Raw genomic sequence first — 2455 nt, forward strand, 5'->3', positions numbered from 1 at the left:
TACCTATTGGGCCTTGGGGATGTCATTTTACTTTTCTGTGCCTTGGACTTCTGCACTCCCAGGAGTGACAGTAGCGTCACAGCAAAGTTAGAAGAGGTTGTGGAATACCTGTCACAAGGTCCTGGGGTGAGATGGTCATGCAGGAGAGCAGATGTGTTTAGAGAACAGTGCTGCTGAGCTCTCTTGCAGTTGCTGGGCCTTTTGCCTGAATTCACCATGAACAGAGAGAAAAAGGCCCCACCAGGCCTCCCTTTTCAGGCCACAGCCTCTCTCTGTGGAAACCCCACACGTTTAGGTCCTAGGCAAGATGCCAAATAGCCTCTGCCATTCCTTGGCAGCACACAGCTGGGGGTGGTCCCCTGTTCCAACCCTTGTGTGTTGAGCTGCTCCTGCCAAACACTGCTTTTTGTAGAGTTAACAAAGCTGTAGGACCCAAATCAGTGCTGACACCCAGGGAGGGTCCTTTCTGTAACACCACTGCTCCGGGGCAAGGCAAAGGAGCCAGAAAAATCTCAGCATGTTGTATTACCCAGAAGGCCAAGAGAGGAGTAGAGGCAGTGTGGTGGGAGCCTGTGGGCTGACAGAGACATGAGTGTCACCCCTCGCACTGGGGTTAATTCATCCTAGGGCAGACAAGTGTTTGAGTGGCACAAACTGACAGAGCAGAACCTGGCAGCTCCAGCAGCTCACACCCCCACAAACTGGCGCCAGGAGCCAGAGAGGGATTTGCCACCCATGCCCCAGAGCCCTCCAGGGACTCTCTGCCTTCCCATCCCACGGGAGACCATTTCCCACGCCGCTCCAGAGAAATCCACTTGCTCCTACCCGCCACTCCCTCTCCTCTCCCTCAGAGATACTTTCTGGTGCCATCTCGCGCTCACCTCGGGGCTGTGACAACCAGGTATAAACCCATACAGAAATTGCTCTGCGACTCCAATGTCCATCACTTGTCTACAGGATCAGTTTGCTTTCTGAGTCTTAAGAAGACTGCAAAATCACAAGTAGAAAAGAACATGAAATAGATTTGCAGTGGTAGTAGTACCTCAGGGGTTTGAGAAAGAGGGTTCCTGGTGGTTACTCACATACAAGGACCCACAAAAAGCATTACAATAGTAAAAACAGTAGTGTGAGGTCACTATGAAAGTAAATTTTAAAAATTCAGCACTGTTCTGACCCCTTTTTTCCTGAGGCTGATCATATGAAACATGATTCAACACGTTTCTTCAGGACAGGGAAAGGTCTTGGGAAATGGAAAGGTGTTAACCAAGTTACTAGTGTGCTAGTCTTCTCAGAAATGTATTTTGCAGCCAGAACCTACTGTTCTGCCCCAACCCCCTCCCCACCAAATGAAAAATCCCCTCATGAAACAATGGCAACAGCATTTCCAGAGTTTCACACAGCTTTAGTGGTCATTGCTGAGGGTTGATGGTTTTGCCTTCCGTGTTTGCCATAGATTACCAGGAGTTTGTGACTTCCAGGGCCCAGCAGTGGTCCAGGGCCCAGGGTTAATTGACCCCTGTGCTCTCAGGCCTCCTGTTTCATTTTGGATTCACAGCCTCTGTTTAGCATTTGGTGGTTTGCTAGAGTAAATGATAACTCCTGGAAAACACAACTCCCAAACTCTACCCCTGAGGTAAAATTGGTAATCTTCCCTCGCATTCCAGAGTTCACCTCTCTGCAGTCTGATTCAATGGCCTTAGAATGCTCATGAAATTGCCAGGTTGTTGGAGAGAGCTGTGAGGAAGTTTAAACTCCTAGGGCTGTGCCAGATAGTGGAAGCACCACCACATGAGCCTTGAAATGGGGCTGGGGAGCACCTCAGGGGTTTGAGAAAGAGGGTTTGTGGTGGTTCCTTACCCCCAGGGACGCACAGAAAGTGTTGAAGTAGTAAAGCTAGTAAAATCCTCTGTAATTTTACAGGAAAACTGAAGGAATTGGCAGCTGGCACCTCAGAAACATGAGGAGCAGAAGCCAAATCCTTCTCTGCCCAAGAGCTGCCTGGACAAGGGCAATTCTTCAGATTTCACCAGCATGGTCCCGGGGAGAAGGGGCAGTGAGCATATTAATGTTTCTCCTGCCAGCCCACGGAATGCCAGTTGTGCTTGGTGTGCCATGGTGACTCTGCTTTCTCCTCTGAACTTGTGCAGCTGCTCCTTGCATGCTGCTTGCCCAGAGCCAAAGTGCTCCTGGGGCAGCTGTCCCGCAGACACGGTTAAGCTGGATGCTGGAGGGCACCAAGGACTGGAGGAGGGAGTGCTCCTGGGATCTGATGGATTCCTGCGGGGTTCCAGGGAATCCTTTGGCATCTGTGGTTGGGTGGAATCCAGGTGATACAGGGGCCAACACCCCAACTCCACACAGGATTTTCCCGTGTTGTGACAGGGAGTGTGTGTTGACCAACCCTGGGACTCCTCTGGCAGTGAAGCCCTGGAACACGGATCAGACAGGGCAGTGA

The sequence above is a fragment of the Acanthisitta chloris genome, unplaced genomic scaffold (assembly GCF_000695815.1).
Source record: "Acanthisitta chloris isolate BGI_N310 unplaced genomic scaffold, ASM69581v1 scaffold35162, whole genome shotgun sequence".
NCBI lineage: Eukaryota > Metazoa > Chordata > Aves > Passeriformes > Acanthisittidae > Acanthisitta > Acanthisitta chloris.